This window comes from Lynx canadensis, chromosome D1, assembly GCF_007474595.2.
Source record: "Lynx canadensis isolate LIC74 chromosome D1, mLynCan4.pri.v2, whole genome shotgun sequence".
NCBI classification, from domain to species: Eukaryota; Metazoa; Chordata; class Mammalia; order Carnivora; family Felidae; genus Lynx; species Lynx canadensis.
Window position 1 is genome coordinate 111,140,734 of NC_044312.2, and position 23,290 is coordinate 111,164,023.

The 23,290-nt window shown below is 46.1% G+C and overlaps 1 protein-coding gene across 19 annotated transcripts in view; it reads left to right on the top strand.

Annotated features, from left to right (window-relative positions):
* The first annotated feature begins 217 nt into the window (after positions 1-217).
* PPP6R3 (protein phosphatase 6 regulatory subunit 3) overlaps positions 218-23,290 on the top strand; it is a 139,363-nt gene continuing 116,290 nt past the window's right edge. For 4 of the 19 annotated variants that reach the window (XM_030331551.1, XM_030331562.1, XM_030331563.1 and 1 more), the window contains exon 1: positions 717-880. The gene's annotated coding sequence lies outside the window, so the exon portion shown is untranslated. Of the gene's footprint in view, positions 317-716; positions 934-23,290 lie in introns of those variants that run through there. The other 15 variants (XM_030331565.1, XM_030331571.1, XM_030331572.1 and 12 more) reach the window with 7 other exon arrangements.

Genomic DNA, 23,290 nt, shown 5'->3' on the forward strand with positions numbered 1-23,290 from the left:
GTTCCGGATCCGTCAAGTCCATGGGAAAAGAATGCTCCCCTCGCGCTTGACTGACGGGGCCCGTGAGCCAATCGGCGCAGGCGCAACCGGGCCGCCGGGCGATCCAATAGGCTGTAGGGGGCGGGAGAGGAAGGCCAATGAGCGCGGACCTGGGGGCGGAGATAGGGTCGCGATTGGCTGCGAGGCGGCCGGAGGGAGGGCGGGGGGAACTCAAGGCCTGCTTGATACGTCCGCCATTTTGGGCGCTTCGCTGATGGTGTCGGTGAGCGCGTTTCCCGCCTGAGCGCGACTAGCGGCGGGTCGCGGGCACCTCCAGGTAATGGGGGTGGGGGTGGGGGCGGCGGAGCGGGCCGCGGCGCGGGGGGCGCGGGGGGCGCGCGGCGCGCGGGCGGCGACGGCGAGGCCCCCTCCGCCCGGCCTCGGCGGCGCGGGGAGGGAGCGTCCCGGCCCCCTCCCCTCCCCCCCGGAATTCGCCGCTCGGCGGCCGGGGAGGCGCGGCGCCCGGGCTCCGCGGCCCGTCCCCGCCCGCGCCTGTCAGCCGCCTGCTCGCCCGCCGCGGCCCGCGGGGGCCTGGCGGCGCCGGGCGCCGGGGCGAGCCGCGGGCCGGCGGCGAACTTTGCGCCCGGGTTGGCGTCCGCGGCCTTGCGCGGCGGCGGCGGCGGCGGGCGGGGCGCGCCCCTAACCCGGCCGGGCCCCGCTCGGCTCCGGCCCGCCCCGGACAACTTCTCTGGGCGCGGGCCCGCGAGCGTGTCAAGTTGAGGCGGCAGCTCGCCGCAGACTCTCGAAGGCCATTGTTGGGCTCCGTTCTGCGGGAAACAAGTTCTGTGGGTTTGGGCTCTTCGGCCGCAGAGTCATCGGGACACGCAGAACCCGGCTCGGAGTATGTAAATAGCCTTCCGAGCGGCTTTTTAACTCCCGTGTTGTGACTCGAAGGTAGACCTGGTCACGAACGCCTCCCCGGCGAATATGAGCGAGGGGGGTGGTCCTTCGTGTGGCTGGAAGTACCTCCCTCTTAAAGCAGCCCATCCGCTGCGGGCTTGGAGGGCTTTCCTCCCGGGTGCCGCTCGCTCCCATCTCAACTTGCACTTTTCGGTTGTAAGGGCGCGGAATGAGCCCTTGCGAGCATCCCTGTGCCCTGACGCTTCAGCCTCCGAGCTTCCCGTGGCGTTCCCGGTCCTTCTTAACGCTTTCTGGCGGGTCGGCTAGAGCTTTGTTTATGTTTTGCTTTTTACGTGGTTGTTTCCTTTCGTCCCCACAGCACCCGTCGGCGTGGATATCGTCCCGCTTTGCTAATGGGAAGTTTACTTTGATTTTTGTCCTCAAGGTCACGTTGCAGGGAGGCGGCGAGTGGGAGAGGGGCTCCAGATGTCCAGCCAGTCGAATGAAGGTCTCCTAAGCGGTGGTGGGATTTCAGCTTTTCTCTACTGCGAAGCTAGAGTGCCTGGCTCGAGGTCTTGGCTTCACCACTTGCTGGCTCTGCGACCTTGGACAAGTTACCCCGCTTGTCTGCTTTCCCTGTAACACGGCAATAATAATTTGTGGGGAGGGAACGAGTTAGCAACGGTGCCTGGCGCGCAGAATCAGCTTGGTGCAATTAGTGGCTGTTGGTACCAATTTAAATTTGAGGTTTAAATGTTTGGATTACCATTAGGAAGTCAAATGAGCGTGTAAGCCCTGGCCCTCGGTGACGGTCTCCAGAAAGCCCTGTGTATTTATTTCACCGTCAGCTTTGCGGAGAAAAGAGGCTGGACGTTATTTTAACTTTTCCAGGAGAGGGGTGGCTGAAGATTCGTTAAATCACCAGTGTTTCCTGAAGTGATAAGCTCATGGTGGTGCTTCAGAGTGTTTTGTCTGAGAGGTAACGGTTACTTGAGGAAAAGCCCGTCGGGAGCTCGGGTCCGATTCTCTTCCTGCCTGCCTGGGGATACGAGGCCCTCGGTGCGATTGGTCCCCATGTCTGTCAACTCCAGTTTTATGGTCCCGGTATCTGTTCGTCCGTGTTCTCCGGGTTATCGAGGTTTGCAAGGGTGCTGCGTGTTGAGATGTACTTCAGCAAGCCTCGTTTGGGAAGTCACCGTCCTCCCGCGGATGCTTCGGAAGTGTTTTGCCTTCGGTGTGTCTGATTAGGGAGTCTGGAGCCTCTAATAACAGAATGCCATCTGCTCGGTCACACACATACTCACAGTCTCTTAATCTCTGGTACTCGGAACCGTGGTGCCCTTCCCTCGGTGTTACTTGCTTGGGACCTGGCTTGCTTCGCTTGCACTGGGGCAGTGTTTCTGTGCACTTTTTTTTTTAAATTTATTTATTTTTGAGACAGAGACAGAGCATGAGCAGGGGAGGGGCAGAGAGAGAGAAGGAGACACAGAATCCGAAGCAGGCTCCAGGCTCCGAGCTGTCGGCACAGAGCCCGACACGGGCTCGAACTCACGGATGGGACCGCGAGATCATGACCCGAGCCGAAGTCCGATGCTTAACCGACTGAGCCACCCGGGTGCCCCTGTGCACTTTTTTTATTTTTTATTTTTTAATTTTTTTTTTAAGTTTATTTATTTTTGACAGAGACAGAGAGTGAACATGAGCTGGAGAGGTGCAGAGAGAGAGAGGGAGACACAGACTCCGAACCAGGCTCCAGGCTCCAGGCTCCAAGCTGTCAGCACAGAGCCCGATGCGGGGCTCGAACTCACAAACCGTGAGATCATGACCTGGGCCGAAGTCGGATGGTTAACCGACTGAGCCACCCAGGCGCCCCTCCCCTGTGCACTTTTTTTTTTTTTAATTTTTTTTTTCAACGTTTATTTATTTTTGGGACAGAGAGAGACAGAGCATGAACGGGGGAGGGGCAGAGAGAGAGGGAGACACAGAATCGGAAACAGGCTCCAGGCTCTGAGCCATCAGCCCAGAGCCTGATGCGGGGCTCGAACTCCTGGACCGCGAGATCGTGACCTGGCTGAAGTCGGACGCTTAACCGACTGCGCCACCCAGGTGCCCCCCCCCCGTGCACTTTTAAGTAGAGGTGGGCATCTCGCCTGGGGTAACTTAAGAACAGGGTTTTGGATTAGAAAACTTTAGCTTTTGTGTGAAGTATGCAAAACAAAACAAAAACTTGCTGGTTTGAATTAACTACTTGAGAATTTGAGAATCAGACCACAGCTGGACAGAAAATGAATGGTGGTAAGATTTGACAGAGTGACGTTCGCTCCTTTAAGGTAACTTTTGCATTGCTTTGGTGCAAAGGCATTGTGCTTATCACAGGCAAAAATCTCTCTCTCTCTTTTTTTTTTTTTCTTTCAAGTTTTAAATTCCAGTTAGTTAGTATACAAAAACCTCTTTCTTAAAACAGTATTTGTCACTGGGGCGCCTGGGTGGCTCAGTCGGGTGAGGGTCCGACTTCAGCTTGGGTCATGATCTCGTGGTTCATGGGTTCGAGCCCCGCGTCAGGCTCTGTGCTGACAGCTCAGAGCCTGGAGCTGCTTCCGATTCTGTGTCTCTCTCTCTCTCTCTGCCCCTCCCCCACTTATGCTCTGTCTCTGTCTGTCTCTCAAAAGTAAGTAAATGTTACAAAAAAAATTTAAGAAAAAACAACAGTATTTGTCAGGATCGGTATTTAGTTTGTTGCCGTTGTGAACTTCTTTCTTGAAATTTCATATTTTGGGCAGTTGAGAGGCAGCTTCAGTATATGTTGGTCCAAATTTTATATTGTTTTATTACCCCTAAGAAGAATACATGGTAGTGACAATGCAGTTCTTCTAATTATCTACTTATCTAAAACTCAGCCTTGAGTTAGTTTATTTCATAAAAAGCAGAAGAAGCTGTGGTTTGGCCCTCATAAGTCAAGATCTGAGTCCTTGTGTGGGCTGAGTAGTGTGTTAGCTACTTTTCTTAGGTGAGATGGACTGAAAAAAATAAACCTGGACTCTTGGCTTTAAGCATCTGTCTTATTTCTTCTTTTTCCTTAAGAGAATCTCAAGTAACTGGTTTTTGATTTGCTCTAGGTATGTGTTTCATGGTTGGGAGGCAGTTTTGCCCCTAAAGAAACATCTGGCAATGTCTGGAGACATTTTTGCACGTCCTGCCTGTGGGAGTGGGCAATGTGCAATTTGGCTTCTAGAAGATAAGAGGCCGGGGATGCTGCTAAGCGGTCTGTAATGCACAAGATAGCACCCTAAAATTAGCCAGCCCCCAAAATTTATAGTGTAGAAGTTGAGAAACTCTGTTGTAGATAGATGCTAGACTGGCACGCATTAGAATCACTTAGGACTTTTTGTTGTTGTTGTTTTTTAATGTTTCTTTATTTTGAGAGAGAGAGACTGTGTGTTTGTGAGCAGGGAAGGGGGGGGCAGGAGAGAGGGAGGGAGAATCCCACAAACCACAAGATCATGACCTGAGCTGAAATCAGGAGTTGATCACCTAACCAGCTGAGCCACCCAGGTGCCCCTAGGACATTTTTAAGACCAAGGATGATGGACCCCACCTCTGGAAATTTGTGGTGGTATTGAGAATATATTTTTTAAAGTTTTATTTCTTTATTTTGAGAGAGACAGAGAGAGAATGAGAACGAGCCAGGAGGGGCCAGAGAAGCGGTGGGAGGAAGAGAATCCCAAGCAGGCTCCTTGCTGTTAGCGTGGATCCCGACTCACGGCTTGATCCTATGGACCATGAGATCGTGACCTGAGCCGAAATCAAGAGTCAGATGCTCAACTGACTGAGCCACCCAGGGGCCCCAAGAATATATTTTTAGAATGCTGCCCAGGTAATAATGAAGTGTAGCTAGGTTTTGGAACCACTGCTCAAGACGACAGACAGTAGTGACTACTTGTTGGCCAAGGAATCCTTCAGGTGACCTGTGAGCTCTGTCTTTGTGGCACCTAGATCCTACCTAGGAGATCACTTAGTAGTGGGGCTAGTTGGTGTACACACATTAGTTTCAGGTGCCTCAAGACTGGACTTTAATATTTACTTATTTTTTTGAGAGAGAGAGGGAGCGAGCACGCGAGCAGGGGAGGGGCAGAGAGAGAGGGAGACCCAGAATCGGAAGCAGCTCCAGGCTCTGAGCTGTCAGCACAGAGCCCGACACAGGGATCAAACCCACGAACCGCGAGATCATGACCTGAGCTGAAGTCGGACACTTAATCGACTGAGCCACCCAGGCGTCCCCGAAGACTGAACTTAAAAAGAAATTTTAAGTGAACAGATTTTATAATATAATTTAGAAACTTTTCCTTTACCTCGTGAGAATACATCACTGTGTGGTGCAGCTCTCAGGTGTTTAGGGCTGTTTGCTCCTACTCCTAGAACGTGATTTTTGAGTTTTATATCCTTTGCTCCCATCCTGTCAGTCAGTTGTCAGTTCTGTTTTTAGATGCAAGCTTCATCATTATCTTTTTGTTGTTTTTTTTTTTTTTTTTCCTTTTGTAATGAAGGCCTATTTGCAGAGAGTTAGCCCTGGATCTCTTTGCCAGTTCTGCCTTTTTAGGACAAGAGAGAGGCATACTCCATGCGTAACATTTTAACACAGAGACCCTTGCCTGCTAGGAAAGGAGGCTCCTCTGTGCTCTGGACTCTGACCCAAATGGGGGAGTGTTTCTCTTCCTGGCGGGGTGGGCGGTGGAGTTGGGGAGGGGGAAGAGGTGCGTTAGCAGAAGGGCAGAGATCCTTTTCTTACACATACTTACAATTTGGATCGTCTGTTTGTTGAATGGAAGAATACTGGTTTAAAAACTACAGATTTCCAGCAATTGAATGTTAGTATCTGGGCATCTAAAAGGGAGAAAGAAGATCATGGTGGTACTTTGTAATCTTTCATCCTGAAATCAGCTTATGGCTGTTGTTGAGAAGGACGAACGACCCCTCCCCCATCAATTTCTTCTAATCTTCATTTATTTGATCAGCAAATAGAGTAGTTGAATCCTTACTCTGCCAGGAGCCGTATTAGGGACTCACTCACGAACAGGCACTTAAGTACTTGCACTCTGGAGGGAGAGGTAGCAATTATAAAAGGGGTGCAGTTTTGGCTGGGAGGCCAGGTAACAAAGCTTGTTAGAATTGTCCACGGTGTAGGTAAGTAGGCTCCTCAGGGAGGCCCTACAAGCCTGGGCAGAAAGAGCTTAGGTTTTGCTCCTTGGGGGTTGAATTTGCCAGAAGTCTCTTGCCACTTAAGAAAATAGTTACACCTTTGTTTCTTATGTGTGTTAAGTGGTTACTTTGCCTTGCTTCTTTGGTTGGTGTGTCTTAGAAAGCAGTGCCGTTTCTGTGCTGGCGAAGCTGTTTTGTAATGGCGAATAGGATCGGTCTGTATTCGGTTTTGCTCCATAGATGATGGTTGTTGGTCAAACTGGACACGCAGACTGCTCCCGGACCGATCAGAGGCTCTGTGTAGGTTCTCACTGAATGAACATCTTGAGCATCCTTGAAATTGATCGTGTCTCTAATGGGAGTGTTTTTTTGTTTTTCCTGCTGCAGTTGGGTCTAGGCTGACTAGAGGTTTGTTTCTGTGGCCTTTTGACTTTGGCTTAGATTTAGTTGCCACGGAAAACCCCTTTCTTCCTCTCTCCCTCCCCATTTACTTTTCTTTACTTGGAGAGGGTTGATAGTTACTAGTCAGATCAATACCCAGTTTATTTCAGGGCTTAAATGATTGTGGACTGACCTCTGGATACCAGGAAGATCAACTGGTGAAGAAGCAGGTAGGAGTTGAAGGACTTCTCACCTTAATGGGGACGATTTCATGTCCTGGACTTAGCAGTCTGGGCTTAGCCCTGAGCAGAAGTGTTTTACTACTCGTCACTCGCAGCTGCCTAGTGTTGACCTGCTTTGTAATAAGTATTAGTGAAGACTACACAGTCATCTGCGAATTTATACAGATGAAGTTTGATTGGTTCTGAAATCTTTTTACTAATATAAAGAAGCTCTGATTGGTTTTGTACTTCTTGGTGACTTTGGAGAAGACTAGGGTGGTATTTCTTTCGGTGGGAATACATATTGACTTGAATGGCTTGTGTGCCCCAGAGGTTGACTGCCCTGAAATCTGGTAACCCAGAGGCAAGATGAATTACAGATTCTTATTTTGGAGTTAGAGAGTAGAACACAAAGGCTGCAGAAGTAAGAGTGTGACTGAATGTCGAGTCAGATTTGGAGAACGCTCTTCAGATTGCTGGTTGGAGCCTTGAGTTCCCGAACCTGGACACCAATCTGAACAGCAGTGCTGGCACCAGAGACGTACTTTGGCAGGAAGAGAAAGGAAAGCTTGGGTGAGCATGCGAGGCACCCCGAGACCCTGATCGGGGCAAGTAAGGCGGGCGTGCTACACTCCCCGCTAAGTCACGCTCCGTGGTGGCCTGGTGGTTCATATGCATTGGCTGGGCCTTGGTGAGATTTGGGCTTTCTGTCTCTAGATGGGGGCAGTGGCAGGAGGAACATTGAAAAGACTGACTTGATTGGCTGTTTGGGGTTTCCTTTCTTGAAAGTCATGGTTTTGGAGCTGGAACAAAACTTCGAGGTCATTGATTCTTAGAGAAAAGTGTAGGCCATGCTGGAGAACGGATCTCTCTGTTCCTGGGTGATGCCTTCGGGTTTTGGTGGCCCCACTAGACCACAGTTTCTAGTGTCATTTGTTTCAAGAGTGACATCACAACTGGATCTCACTGAGAATTAAGAATAAATGCTTAATTTCTGAATTGTTTCCTTTTGGTGGTAGTACTTGTCAGTTTTCTGTCATTGTAGTAGACGAGGGGATAGTGTCTCCCTGGAGATACAAAGGTTTTCTGTTGCCTCTGGACAGCGGGCATGGGGCATGTCTCGCCTGCCTCTGGTGCCTGCTTGCCAAGACCCTGTCCCTTCTGGTTAAAACATGCCCTTCCCATTGTAGACCTCTCGTCCTCAATTTATTACACCCTTACATGAATTCAACAACTATGCATTTGGCGCCTGTCATGGCATAGTATTTTAAACTAAGGGGGTTTCACAGATTAATACTGTTCTCTTTCCCCAATTCAGAGTATATCATGGAGGTCAAGAGTATGCGAGGACCTAAAATAGCTGGCTTTGAGTTCTGGCTCCCAAAGTCTTCCCAGCTGTGTAACCCTAATATCCGACGACATCTTTGTTCCTTAGTTTCCTTATCTGTGACATGAATATTAAATAGAAACTCATTTGCACAATGGTTAGAACAGAGTAATATTTTTATTGGTATTACTGCTCTCAATCTTCTTCATAATAACAATAGAAGTAAGTACAGAAATGTCTCTAACATAAGGTGTAGTGAATGCTCTAAAGAGGTAAAATGGAATTTTAAGGGATCCTAGAGGACTTTGAGGTCCGACGAACTGCTCTGCGGTGGTCCTGGGTGATAGTGATACGGATGAGGAGGGCTTACGGCGTTAGTGTTCATATGCACGTTTTTTTTTCAAATCTGGACTATATTATATATGCTTAGGTAAATGTGATCATATTTCTTTGATGGGAGTAGAGATCATATATTTGAGGTTTTGTACTTTGCTCTCTAAAACAGTCTTTAAAATCCCTCTGGCACTTGTGACATTGTAAAGGTAACTCCGTTTGCTTTAGAGTGTCCTCTGTTTCGTAGAACTGTATTTTTCGGCGTACTGTGTTCTTGAAGAAAATCACACAGGCCTTGAGGGATCGATGTGTTTTAACATACGATTGGATCTTTCTTTATTTTGCACTTAATTTCTTCACAAATTCCGCATCACAACCAGACACCTTTTCTCTGTAGAGGACCAGTTGGTAAATATGTTAGGCTTTGCGGGGTGTAGAATCTCTGTAACTACTCAGCTCTGTCGTTGTGGCATGAAAGCAGCCATAGACAACATGTAAACAAATGAGGCTGGCTGTCTTCCAGTGGAACATTATTTACAAAAACAGTGTGGAATGTATAAATACCAAACCACTATGTTGTACGTTTCAAACTAGGATAATATTGTTTGTCAATTATATGCTAGTGAAAAAATAATAAAACTATTCCAAAAGCTAAAACCTCACAAGAGACAGGTGGTGGGCTGTCCTGCTCTAACCTGCTTTTGTATTTTAATTTTTTATGAGCTCATCAATTCAGAGAGAGTGGAGCAGGGTGTGTAGATGGTAAATGTTAAACCAGCAACTGTGTAGCCAGTAACCAGCTCAAGGAATAGAATGTTGCCAGTACCTGTGGCTCTCTCTAGGTCTTTCTCTGACCCCCTTTTCTTCTGACCTCAGGAGGGCAAGCACTACCCTACATGTATCATTTTCTTTGTGGTGTTGCCATATGTTAATGTATCCTTATATAATGTAACTTAATTTTTTGCAATCTTTAAAGTATACGAATTGGATCATTTTGTTCTGTGACTTCCCCCTTCCCCCACGATGTGTTTTGAGATTCCTTCATTCAAATGTTTGAGTACTTACTCTGTCTTAGACGCTAAGACCTATGTTCTGATGCTGGGTGCGCTGGCATGAGTTAAGCGGACAAAAGTCTCTGTCCTCATGGAGCTTACAATTCATTGGGCAAAGATAGTTAACAGGTAGGTCAAAGCTGCGGCAGTGATATGGTGAGTGATATCGTAGGGAGGAAAGTAAGCGGGAGGTGGGATGGTGGGGGCTGTTTGAAGATTGAAAGGGGGTCAGGGTGGACCTCCTTGAGAAGGAGGTGACGGAGCCCTGGGGCCGGGGCTTGGAGGAGCCTTACAGGCAGAGAGTCAGCTGGGGGCACGAAGAAGGGTCGTGCCTGCTGTGTTGAAGGGACACTGGGGAGGCCCGCTGGCTGGAGGGAGAGCCCGGGGGAGAGTGGCAGAGGTGCTGGTTGCGAGCCAGTCACACGGGCCAGCATTACGATTTTATCTTTTCCTCTGAATGAGATGGGAGGTCCCCATAGTGTTTGGAGCAGAAGTGTGGCACGAGGCCTGACTTATGTTTTCGGAGAGTTCCCCGAAGCTGTGAGAACAGCTGCCCCTGTGCTGCCACAGGACCCGTCAGCAGTAGTGGCAGCTGGGACTGAGGGGCACTGGGTGGCCGTGAGAAGTGGGTGGGTTCTGGATGCCTCTTGAAGGTAGAGCTGACCGGGTTTGTGGGCAGATGGAATGGGAGCGTGGGAGCAGAGTGAAGGGTGCGGGGCTCTGCTGGCCGTGGGGGTTGTCACCTGTGAAGAACGGAAGACCACGGAGGTGCAGGGGTGCGGACATCTTACCAAAAGGCTGGGGAGAGCTCGGACCTGGTAAGTTTGTGGAGCTTTTAGAGGGCCAGCCGGACACGTGCAGGGTTCGGCTGTCTGCACTTGGGGGGAGAGGTCTGGGCTGAGGACGGAAATGTTGGTCTTCTGTGTTGTGAGGGCACCTGGGAGCCCCAAGGTGGAATGGGGACACTGAGGAATGAGGACCGAGTCGGCAGGCACGACGGAAGACCGGCCTCCGAGGCGGAGGAGGAGGACCGGGCTGGGGGACCTGTGGCCAGTGCTACTGCATCTGGTCAAGTGAAATGAGGCCCAGGCCTCGCTGGGTGGCTTTGGCAGCACGGAAGTTGTCGATGACCTTGAGGAGAGCAGTTCCTACGTGGCGGTGCACGAGAAGCCTGGTGGGGAGGGTTCACGAAGGATGGAGAGAAGAGCAGGTAGAGTTCTTTCTGGGCGTGTGCTGGGACACCGAAGGGACATTTGGGATCCCGAGAAGGGTTTTGTCGAGATGGGAGAAATCACGGCATTTTGTAACACTGGGGGACATGATTGTTCAGAGAGTGAGCAACCGGTGACGCAGGGGGGACACGGGCCGGAGCCGTGGGCTCCTCCTTGCGGGGCGCAGGGCAGTGGGAGCATGTGGGCATTTCCCTCTTTTTCTTTCATCTCTTGGGGAAATAGGAAGTTAGCAGCAGTCCGTGAACGTTAGGGTGAGTGGCGGCTGGTGGGGCGAGAGGAGAGGAGAGAAGGTGCGGAAGCCGAGGGAAAGTCAGGCCATGCTCAGGGGAGAGCAGCGCCTGCACTTGCCTTTGTCTTACCAGACACGAGCAGGCCCTGTGGGGTTGTGAGTTTCCCGGAGCCTAAGTGGCAAAGCCAGAGGAGGTCAGGGGAGGGGCTGTCGTGGGGGCCACGGAGCTGCCACTGGTGGGGGGCGGGGGGAGTGAGCGTGTGTAGACGGGCAGCTGCCGCCACCCTTGGGCACGTGGCTGTGCTTCACGCCTCCCGGCTTCTGTGCTCTGTCCTGTTGCTCACCGCGCACATACGTCTCATCTCGTCTTTGTCCCAGCACTGGAGGATAGGGTTGTTTCCAGTAGAGAAATGGTGCTGGTGCCGCTTTGAACAAAGGCAGAAACGTTTTTCCAGGGCGTAGGCCTTGAAGAGAAGTGCAGCGAAGTACAAGTGCGGGACCTGAACATCTTTAACTTGCGTAAACGCTGCAGATTGTATTCCAGGGTGGCTCTTCCACTTACCTTCCTGCAGGCACTGTTGTCCCGCATCCTTGCCAGCGCTGGCTTTGTCACACTTTTATATTTGCCAATTTGGTGGGTACGAACCTACATCTCATTTTTAAAAATATAACAACCTTATTGAGATAGAATTCACATATACACTTCATCCATTTGAAGTGTAGAATTTAACAGGTTTTCGTGTGTTTATAGAATCGTGTCATGAGTGCCACAGTCTAATTTTAGAACGTTTTCATCCCCCCTCTCGCCCCCCCCCCCCCCAAAGAAACCTTGTCCCCTCGAGCAGTCATTCCCTATTTCTGCTTGCCTCTTGGCAACCACTGTGCACCTTCTCTTTCTGTAGATTTGCCTGTTCTGGACATTTCATGTGATTGGAATCACACACCGTGAGTTCTTTCGTGTCTGGTTTCTTTCGCTTAGCAAAACGTTTCCAAGGTTCGTCCACGTTGTAGAAGGTGTCAGTATCGGTAGTGTGTTGCTTTTTATTGTCCAGTGATGTTCTGTTGTATGGATCCACCACGTGTTGTTATCCGGTGGGTTGTTTCTGCTTTTTGACTAGCGTGAGTAGTACCGCTAAGAGCATTTGTGTACACGTCTTTGGGCGGACGTAACGTTCTTATTTTCCTCCGCGTATGCTTAGGAGTGGAATTGTTGGGGATCGTGGTAATGGTATATTTAACATTTTGAGGAACTACCAAACTGTTTTCCCAAGTGGCTGCACCATATTACATTCCCCCCAGCACTATATCAGGGTTGTAGTTTCTCCGTGTCCTTGCTGACATTTATTATCTTCCGTTTTAAAAACATTAATAGCCAGCCTAGTGGGTGTGGAGTGTGGTATCTCCCTGTGGTTTTGAGCTGCACTTCCCCGATGACTCATACTGGTGGACAGGCCCACGTGTGCTCACTGGCTGGTTGGCTGTCCCATCCCATCCCTTAGAAGAAAGTCTCTTCAGATTCTCATTTTTGCATAGGTTTTGTTTGTTTTTAATGTTATTTTTGAGAGAGACAGAGACAGAATGTGAGTGGGTTAGGGGGCAGAGAGAGAGGGAGACACAGAATCCGAAGCAGGCTCCAGACTCCCAAGCTGTCAGCACAGAGCCCGACGCGGGGCTCGAACTCACGGACCGTGAGATCATGACCTGAGCCGAAGTCAGACACTCAGTTGACTGAGCCACCCAGGCGCCCCTCATTTTTGCATGGTTTTACTGTTCTTTTCTCTGATTACTGATGAAGTTAAGCATCTTTTTGGTTATTTGGATTTCCACTTCTGTGAAATGGCTGTTCTTTCTTTTTTTTTTTTTTACTGAGTTGTTTGCTTTTTCTTATTTGTAGAAATTCTTTTTTCTCTCATTTTTTTTTAAAGTTAACTTTACATCCAGTGTGGGGCCTGAACTCACGACCCTGAGATCGAGTCGCACGCTCCACCACTGAGCCAGCCAGTCTCCCCTGTAGAAACTCTTGTGTGTTCTGATTAATAATCTTTGATTGTATGAAAAATGTCTTTTCCCAATTTGTGACTTGTCTTTTTACTGTGTTTGTGGGACTTTTTAAAAAGTGTTTACTGAAAGCATGGAATTAAAGGACAAAACAGGATGTCAGTGTCTTCTGACACTGTACTGGCCAGATAGAAGAGGAAACAGACTTGTAGTTTACAGGTAGTTGTTTTTGTTTTTTTTTTTAATTTTTTTTTAATGTTTATTTTTTTCTTTTGAGACCGAGAGCATGAGCAGGGGAGGGGCAGAGAGAGAGGGAGACACAGAATTGAAACTCCAGGCTCTGCGCTGTCAGCACAGAGCCGGACGTAGGGCTCGAACCCATGAACTGTGAGATCATGACCTGAGCCAGAGTTGGATGCTCAACTGACTGGGCCACCCAGGTGCCCCTGGGTAGTTGTTTTTTAAAAAGTTTTGTGGTTTTTCTCCCTACAAGTCTTACACATCTTTTGTTAGGTTTATTCTTTGGATACTTTTATAGTTTTTGTTGCTGTTGGAAATTTTTTTAAAAATTTACTCATCTTAGCGCGCGCGCGCGCGAGAGCGTGCACATGTGCGCAGGGGAGGTGCAGCAATAGAGGGAGAGAGAATCTTAAGCAGGCTCCTTCTGTGAGCAAGGAGTCTGATGCAAGGCTCGATCTCACAAAATGTGAGATTGTGACCGGAGCTGAAACCTAGAATCAGATGCTTAACCGACTGAGCCACCCAGGTGCCTCGTGAAACGACTTTTTTTTTTTTTTTATTTTTTTTTATTTTTGGGACAGAGAGAGACAGAGCATGAACGGGGGAGGGGCAGAAAGAGAGGGAGACACAGAATCGGAAACAGGCTCCAGGCTCCGAGAAACAGGCTCCAGGCTCCGAGCCATCAGCCCAGAGCCTGACGCGGGGCTCGAACTCACGGACCGCGAGAGCGTGACCTGAGCTGAAGTCGGACGCTTAACCGACTGCGCCACCCAGGCGCCCCACGACTTTTTTTTTTAGTTCAATTTTCTATTTGCTGCCCAATGGCATTGCGGTTGCCTTTATATGCAGCTCTTCTGTGCAGCAACTTCTCTAACTTAATAATGTGCCTGTGGACTCTTGTGGGGTTTTTATGTGGACGGTAATCTCATCTTTAAATAATGGCGGTTCGTTTCTTTCCAGTACTTTTCTCTTTATATCTTATTCTAGTCTTAATGCGCTGCTTCAGAACAGCCATTGCAATGGAGACGATAAATGGTGATGGCAGACATGATTGTCTTGTTCCTGGGTCTGAAGGAAATGCTTTCATCTTCCACTATGAGATGAAACGTATGGCACTTTTTCTTTCCTCTAGCAACTTGAGGAAGATTCCTTCGGGATTTGTTTGTGGAGAATTAAACAGAATCACAAGTGGGTGTTAAGTTTAATTGAATGCATTTTCTGTGTCTTACCAAGATGATGATAATAGGATTTTTCAACTTTCATCTGGTAAGGTGAGAAAAATACGGTAATTTTGAAATTAAGGTAATATTGAAATTAACCTTACATTTCTGGAATAAATCCATCTTGATCGTGACATATCTGAAAAAATACTGTCTTAAAAATTTTTTTTTTGGTGTTTTTAAATGTTTCTGACTCGCTAATATCTTAGGATTTATGGATCTCTGTTGATTGGTCTGTTGTTGGTCTGCAATTTTCCTTTTTTGTATCGAGTTTGGTAAATTCCATCAAAGCTTTTCTCGTCTAATAAGATAAGCTATAGTACTTCCTGCTGTTCTCAGAGAGTTTATATGTAAAATTGGAATTACCTGTTCCTTCAGTGTTTGATAACATTTGCCTGTAAAACCAACAAAGCCTGCCTGGTGTTTTCTGTCTGACATTTTAAAGTCACTGATTTGTTTGGTTTAATATTTACAGGATCGTTAGCGTCTTTATTTTTCTCGAGTTCCATTTGGTAATTTACATTTTTCTAAAATCTGTTTATTTTGTCTTCATTTTCAAATATATTGGCAGAAGTTTTTAAATTTTAATTTCTTTTGAATCTCTGCCTTATGTGTAATTCATCATTAATTTTCAACTTATATTTTTACCTTTTTGAATAGGCTCCACCAGTGCAGGGCTTGAACTCATGGCCCTGAGATCAAGACCTGGGCTGAGATTGAGTGTTGGATGCTCAACCCACGGAGCCACCCAGGGACCCCACTGATTTTTAATTTATTAAACAGGATGCTTATGTCGTTAATATTCAGCTTTTTCATATGCTTAAGTGTACATGTATTTTTTAAAATTTCTATTTCTGATAGAGACAGATTTTTAATTTATTAAACAGGATGCTTATGTCGTTAATATTCAGCTTTTTCGTATGCTTAAGTGTACATGTATTTTTTAAAATTTCTATTTCTGATAGAGACAGGTTGCAAGCAGGGGAGGTGCAGAGAGGGAAAGGGAGACACAGCATCCAAAGCAGGCTCCGGGCTCCGAGCTGTCAGCACAGACCCCGACACGGAGCTCGAACCCACGGACCATGAGATCATGACCTGAGCTGAAGTCAGACGTTCAACTGACTGAGCCACCCAGGCGTCCCTGCATACGTGTATTTCTAAATAAAGTAGTAATTTCTGCCAAATAGCACTTTAGCTACATTTCACAAGTTTTGCTATGTAGAGTTTCTTTTAGTCCTGAATGTTTTCAGATTTTCATTATGATTTCTTCCTTGACTTAAGAGCTTAGAAAAAGTATGTTGAAAACTTTTGGTGTATGTATGTGTTTTTTATAAATTTTTTTTTTTTCAGCGTTTATTTATTTTTGGGACAGAGAGAGACAGAGCATGAACGGGGGAGGGGCAGAGAGAGAGGGAGACACAGAATCGGAAACAGGCTCCAGTCTCTGAGCCATCAGCCCAGAGCCCGACGCGGGGCTCGAACTCACGGACCGCGAGATCGTGACCTGGCTGAAGTCAGACGCTTAACCGACTGCGCCACCCAGGCGCCCCTGTATGTGTTTTTTTAAAGCTTTGTTACTGATTGCTAGCATACTGTGTTAGTAAAACATGGTCCAGTGTGATTCTGATGTTTCTGAATTTTGTTGAGGCTGTTTTAATGGTGTCCGGTTTGTGGCAGATTTTTATCACTGTTCCAGTGTGTTTAAAAGCTGGGGTGTGTTTTCTGTTTTTAAGGTGAGGTTTCCTCATACGTATTAGATGAAGTACAGTAATTGAATTCACACTCAAACTGGTAACCTTAACTAGTTGTCTGCTGTCATGTCAGTTACGGAGGGTGTGGTTGAAGGCCCCTGTTAATGATGGGACACTGGTCCCGTCTCTGCAGCCCTCTCTGATTTTGCTCTGTGCCTGTAAGTTTAGACTCATTAAATTCCAGTGACTGGCACACTTTGTCATTCTGTTGTGAATCTCTCAGAATGCTTTTCCATTAAAGGATATTTTGTCACATTGGTATAGCTGTACACAGTGACTTTGGTTAATGTTCGCCTGATACCTATTTTTCTGCCCTTTCACCAACAGGTTTTTTTGTGGCTTTGATGTTTTAGATGTGCCTTTTGAAAGCAGCACCAACTAGATTACATTTTATAATTTGACTTTAAAGTGATGAGTTAGTCCATTTATGTTCATTGTGATCGAAATATTTATTTCTACTACCATATTTTCTGCTTTCTAACTTGGCTTTTTGTTGTTCTTTTTCTTTTCTTCCCTTGTGTATTACAGGATTTTTTTTTTTCTTTACTCCTGTCTACCCCCTGTACCCATTCCCAGTAATACGGAGATTAGACACTCTTTTCTTGGTAACCGCGGACGTTTCATATTTAACTTAACAGCCTATAGTTAATTGATGTCTTTGCCCTGACAAAGAATTGGGAAGGAGTGTAGACTAGAGCATTCATTCGGAGGTTCTTACCCTTATGAGAACCTCTGAATGCTCTGGTCTACATTCCTTCCCAATTAATCTGCTGCTGTTACCTAGTTTTCATTTTGCTGCTTTTAAAATCCCGCAGATGAGACAGTACTTTTTTTTAACATACTGTGTTTTTGTTTTTTTTCAATGTTTATTTATTTTTGAGAGAGAAACAGAACGTGAGCAGTGGAGGGGCAGAGAGAGAGGGAGACACAGAATTGGAAGCAGGCTCCAGGCTCCTAGCTGTCAGCACAGAGCTGGATGCAGAGCTCGAACCCACAAACTGTGAGATCGTGACCTGAGCCGAAGTCAGACGCTCAACTAACTGAGCCACCCACGGGGCCCCTAATATATTGTTATTCTTGAAAAGCAGTTTTTTTGTCTGATACCCATTCTAGATTGATGATTATTTCCCTTAGCACTTGACAGTATTTCCTGTCTTTTTTCCATTGCTGCCTTTTTTTTTTTTTAATGTTTGTATTTATTTCTGAGACCGGAAAGAGACAGCATTGAGCAGGGGAGGGGCAGAGAGAGGGGAGACACAGAATCCAATAGCGGCTCCGGCTCTGAGTCTGTCAGCACAGAGCCCAACACGGGGCTTGAACGCACGGAGTATGAGATCATGACCTGAGGCTGAAGATTGGACGCTTAACGGACTGAGCACACAGCACAAAAAGAGGGGTGCCCTGACCATTGCTGCTTTGAGATTAGCTGGAAGTTAGCGGTCAGTTGTTCCTTACCCGGGAATTGAGGTGTTCTGTTCCTAAAACACTTCATTATGTTGGTCAGTTCAGCATGCTGTGTTTAGTGTCTTTCATTTTAGGTTGGTGGCATTATCTTTTATTTGGATTATTCTTTTGGTCTTGTTACCTCTGAATAAACCAGGTACCAGAAACACGTTTTTGCATACATGTTGGTCAGTATTCAAAAAACCTGAGAACTTACAATATAAGATGTTCATTTGTGTAAGAGCTGGCAGATGTGAAGTTTTTTCTCTGTTAGTGTGGAGTGGTCCTGTGGTCAGTAAGGGAATTTCTTAGAGATTTTCTACTCTTTCACATTAGTTAGCTCTTTTTATATCCAGAAATGGGAAAGACTTCAAAGATAATTACCTTTTTAACGTGGAATCATTTGATTGCTAGAAAACATCTGTGTGAACCTTAAATGTGACTGGCCAATACAGAACACCAGAAATAATCTGGAAAAGGGGTAATGGATCAAAACAGATAATGAGCCAAGAGAAAAGGGAAAGAGTGCATTTCAGCATTTGTAACACATGGCCTATCGTGAGGGAGAGAGGGACCGTTGTGCACTTATTTCTTTACGTTAAGTCTTTTCTTACTTTGACCAATGAATGAAAGAGGGACAATCAGAAACAAAAGAGGCATCAGTGGACCTGAGGGTGTGTAGGCTGGGCTAGGGTTGAGGCTCACAGGCCCCCAGATTGTGGTCCTGCTTTCCACCACAGCCCTTCTCGAGAGGGCAGCCGACGTCAGGTAACAAAGACCTAATAGCGGCTTCTGGTCCTGTCCCAGTGATGTTTCACTGAGGACAAAGAGTTTGAAATGCATAGACAGTGTCACCATTGTTTTCATCAAACTTCAAAAACCAAAGCTCGATAATCTTCCAGGGCATTGAGGAGAGAATGAGAAAGAATTGTGGGGGGCACGGAGTGGAGAGAGAGCTGGTTTGGCAGAATTGTTGCAAGGATCAAAAATAAACAGTATTGGGCGTGTTTGTATGTGTCTCCAGAAAAAAATAGAGAACGTCCATTCCTGCTGTTTGCCGCATTGTCAGGCCTGTTTTTCGATTCTTCACGTCAGTTACTGCTGAATTGCCTCCTGTTCAGTGTAAACCCTCCTCAGTCTGCCCAAGCTCACCCTACCTGCCTCACCCTGGTAGGTGTAAATTGCGTCTCTTCCTAGTTTGTTGGCCCTGTGCCTGTTAGTACAGTTGTCACTTGTGTTTGATTCATTGCACGCATTATTTTTAAGTTTTCCCCCAAGATGAGTGTAGGATGTTCATCTTTCATATGAAGAAGGAGCCTGTGGGAGGGAGAGAGGCCGTCTGGCCGGAATGGTTCCGAGAAAGGGCTGTTTAGTTGATGGGAACTGCATTGGAACCTCGGTGCGGCAGACTAGCTGGCTGACTTTGGGCAGATTCTTTCCCATCCTGAGCCCAGTTTCTTCCCACGTAGTATGGAGGGATTAAAGCTCTGCTCCTTTTTCCATAGGAAATAACTCCGGGGAATTGAATTTTTGAATGTCTATTTACTTCTTTATTTTTTTTGCAAGTGTTCTAATTTCTAGGTAGAAGTCTACAGGACTTTCTCACAGAACAAGTGGTTCAGGCCACAAGTTGACTTTCTTAATGACTAATAGCTTATTTGACGAACTTTTGCTGGCTTTGGTTTTAAAATCTTGACTAGGGTAGGAGATTGTGAATTTTTCTTTTTTTTTAACATTTTTTTAAAAGTTTATTTGTTTATTTTGAGGGAGAGAGGAGGAGGAGGAGGCAGAGAGAGAGAGGTTAGAGAATCCCAGGCAGGCTCCGTGCTGTCAGTGCAGGTCTCAGTCTCACAGACGGTGAGATCATGACCTGAGCCCAAATCGAGAGTCGGATCCCTAAGTGACTGAGCCACCCAAGTTCCCCTTATTTAGGGCTACCTTGTGAAGAGTACGGGAGTTTTTTTTGCGTGTGCTGTCCAGCTGTTCCAGCACCATTTGTTGAAAAGACCTGTCTTTGCGCCACTGTCAAAGATCAGTTGACCGTCATTACGTCCCATGCCACTGATTTGGTCTGTTCTTCATCGGTGCCACACCGTCTTGATCATTGCAGCTTTGTAGTAAGTCTTGAAAGTCAGTAGTGCCAGTCCTCCAACTTCGTTCTTTCCTTTCCTTCCCTTCGGTATGGAGTTAGTGGTTTTGGGTCTTTTGTCTCTTGATGTAAGCCATAGAATCAGTTTGTCAGTACGCACAAAGTAACTTGTTGGGGTTTTGATTGGATTTGAATCGAATTGTTTCTGATCTCAGTTTGCTGGGAGTTTTTACACAAATGAGTGTTGGATTTTGTCAGATGCCTTTTCTGCATTTATTGATATGATCATGTGATTTTTTCTTTAGCCTGTTGATATGAATTACATTAATTGATTTTCAAATATTAAACCAGTCTTGTATACCTGGGATAAATCCTGCTTGGTTTATAATTCTTTTTATGCCTTGTTGCATTTGATTTGCTTATATGTTATTGAGAATTTTTGCATCTGTGTTTATGAGAGATACTGAACTGTAGTTCTCTTGTAAGGTCTTTGTCTGGTTTGGGTACTAGCATAATGCTTGTCTCAGAAATGAGTTAGGAAGTATTGCTTCTGCTTCTGTTTTCTGGTAGGGATTATAGGGAATTGGTATCATTTCTTCCTTAAATGTTTTATAGACTTCATGAGTAGGTCCATCTGGGCATGGTATGTTCTGTTTTGGAAGGTTATGTATCACTGATTCATTTTTCTTAAGTTGATACAGGCCTAGTCAGATTGTCTATTTCTTTTTGAGTGAGTTGTGACAGATTGTATCTTTCAAGGAATTGGTCCATTTCGTCTTGGTTATGAAATTAGTGGCCGTACAGTTCATCCTTTTGTTATCCTTTTGTTTTGTTTTATTTTTAAGATTTTATTTAAAAAAATTTTAAACATTTTTACTTGCTTTTGAGAGACAGAGACAGAGCACGAGCAGTGGAGGGGCAGAGAGAAAGGAAGACACAGAATCTGAAGCAGGCTCCAGGCTCTGAGCTGTCAGCACAGAGCCCGACGCATGGGGTGCGTGATCATGACCTGAGCCAAAGATGGACGCTTAATCAACTGAGCCACCTAGGCGCCCCTTCGGACTTTACTTTTAATTACTATCTACATCCAGTGTAGATCAAGATCAAGAGTCACATGCTCCACTGACAAAGCACCCAGGCACCCTGTTATCCTTTTATTGTCCATGGGATCTGGAGTGATAGCCCCTCTTTCATTTCTGATATTAGCAATTGGGTCTTTTTTCGTTAGCCTGGAGAAAGGCTTATAGATTTTATTGAAGTTTTTGTTTGTTTGTTTGTTTTTAGAACCATCTCTTGGTTTTGTCGATTTTTCTCTATTGATTTCTTGCTTTCGGTTTCATTGAGTTCTGTTTTCATTATTTCAGTTTTCTGCTTACCTTGGAATTAATTTGCTCTTTATATTTTCAAGATGAAAGCTTAGGGTATTAATTTTAAATCTTTGTTTTCTAATGTGTTTCCACTACTATAAATTTCCCTGTAAGCACTGCTGTAGCTGTAGCTCCCAAATTTGAAACGTTGTATCTTCATTTTCATTTTGTTCAAAAAGTTTTAAAGATCTCTTGAGATTTTTTTTTTCTTTGATTCATGTGATTTTTAGAAGTATGCTGTTTAATTTTCAAGTACTTTAGGATTTTACAGATCTCTGCTACTGATTTCTAACTTCATTGCATTGTTCTGAGAGCAGACATTGTGTGATGTCTCTTCTTTTAAATTGTTAAGGTGTGTTTCATGTCCTAGAATGTGGTATGTCTTGGTGAGTGTTCATGTGAGTTTAAGAAAAATGTGTAATTGACGTTGGATGAAAGTCTATACCTGTCAGTTATACGTAGTTGATTGGTGGTGCTGTGTTGAGTTCAGTTAGGTCTTCACTGATTTTCTGCCTGCTGGATCTGTCCATTTCTGATAGAATGGTCTGGAAGACCGCAATTATAATAGTGGATTCATCTATTTCTCCTTGCAGTTCTGTTGGTTTGTTTTTAATTTAGAGGGAGAGGGAGAATCTCAGGCAGACTCCACACCCAGCATGGAGCCTGACACGGGGTTTGATCCCATTACCCCGGGACCATGACCCGATCCAAAATCAAGAGTCAGATGCTTAACTGACTGAGCCACCCAGGCACCCATGTAATTTTTAAAAATGAGCCACCAGGCACCCATGTAATTTTTAAAAATGATTTTAATTTTTAGAGAGAGAGCTGGGGAGAGGGGCAGAAGGAGAGAAAGAGAGAATGTTAAGCAGGCTCCACACTCAGCCTGGAGCCCGATGAGGGGCTTCATCCCAGGACCCCGGGACCATGACCTGAGCCGAAATCAAGAGTCGGGTGCGCAACTGACTGAGCCACCCAGGTTATTTTGCTGATTTGTGTATTTTGCTGCTCTGATTGTTAGGTGTGTAACATTAAGGGTTGTCATGTTTTAGAGTACTGACCCCTTTTTCGTTTTGTAATACTCCTCCATACCCCTGATAACTTTCCTTCTCTGAAGTCTGCTCTGTCTGAAATTAAAATAGCTACTCCCCACTTTGTTTTAATTAGCGTCAGTGTGATGTGACTCCCCCCATTTTCTTGTGTATAAAGACACGTCTTTATAATTTGTTTGTTTGTTGAGAGAGAGCACGCGTGAGCAGGGTGGGGTAGAGGGAACGGGAGAGAAGAATCTTAAGCCTGAGATCATGATCTCAGTTGGAAGGAATACTCAGTTGAGCATCCAAGTCTTGATTTCTGCTCAGGTCGTGATCTCACAGTTGTGAGACGGAGCACTGCGTCAGGCTCTGCACTGAGGGTGGAACCTACTGAAGGTTTTCTCTCCCTCTGCCCCTCTTCCCCACTCATGCGCTCTTAAATAAGTGAATAAATAAATAGGCAGACAGCATATGATGTGTCGATGTACTTTTTTTTTTTTTCTCTTTACCATTTAGTTTAGGGAGAGAGGGCGCACGAGCATGTGAGTGGGGGAAAGGTGCAGAGGGAGAGAGAGAGAATCTTAAGTAGGCTCCCCCCTCAGCGCAGAGCCTGACCCTGGGCTCCATCTCACCGCCCTGGGATCATGACCCGAGCTGACGTCGAGAGTGAGACACTCACTTGACTGAGACGCTCAGGTGCCCCCTGATGTAGGTCTTTTGGGCTCTTGCTTTGTTTGTATTTTGCATTTACCTGCTTGGCGTTCGCCGAGATTCCTGGATCTATGGTTTGTGTCTGATGTTAATTTGGGGAAATTTCCGTCATCACTGCTTCTGTTCCTTTTTTCGTGTTCCTTTTTACATGTTTTGTTATTGTCCCGCAGTTCTGAGACGTTCTGTTTCGTTTTCTTCCTCTCAACCTGTTTTTCTCTTTGCCTTTCCATTTTGGACGTCTTTAGTGTCATAGCTAGAGAATCAGATTCTTTCCTCAGCCATGTCCAGGCTGCTAGTGATCCCGTCAAAGGCATCCTTCATTTCTGTTACGGTGTTTTTGATCTCTAGCATTTCATTTTGATTCTTCCTCAAAATGCCTACCTCTTTTTCTGTTGTCTGTCCGTTACCTCATTTGCCTGTCTTTTCCATTAACGCGCTTGGCTGGCACATTATAGTTTTTTAAAATTCCAGAGGCACCTGGGTGGCTTAGTCAGTTAAGCGTCTGACTTCGCCTTCGGTCATAGTCTTGTGGTTCACGAGTTCAAACCCTGCATCGGGCTCTGTGCAGACAGCTCAGAGCCTGCTTT